The following is a 254-nucleotide window of genomic DNA, read 5'->3' as shown; positions in this document are numbered from 1 at the left end:
TGCTCTAAGATACCCCCCAACATGTGCAGAAGAAACCCTACCCCAAGAAGAGCTCACTCCAAAACAAGGACATTCTACCTTGGTCCCTTATTGCTTTTGACTGACAGTTGGAAGTTGATAAAGCCTTAATTTCATCCATGGTGAGGTTAGACAGTCTTGGCCACGTGTTTAGAGACAGAGTCTCTAAATATTCCATCACAAAACAGCTGAGTTATCACTTATGAGTTAGAAGGCACAACACTCTCTTATCCCAA

The sequence above is a fragment of the Peromyscus californicus genome, unplaced genomic scaffold (genome assembly GCF_007827085.1).
Source record: "Peromyscus californicus insignis strain IS unplaced genomic scaffold, ASM782708v3 Scaffold_11__1_contigs__length_118956290, whole genome shotgun sequence".
Lineage (NCBI taxonomy): Eukaryota > Metazoa > Chordata > Mammalia > Rodentia > Cricetidae > Peromyscus > Peromyscus californicus.
The sequence above is the reverse complement of the archived record's forward strand: the minus strand, read 5'-3'. Positions refer to the sequence as shown.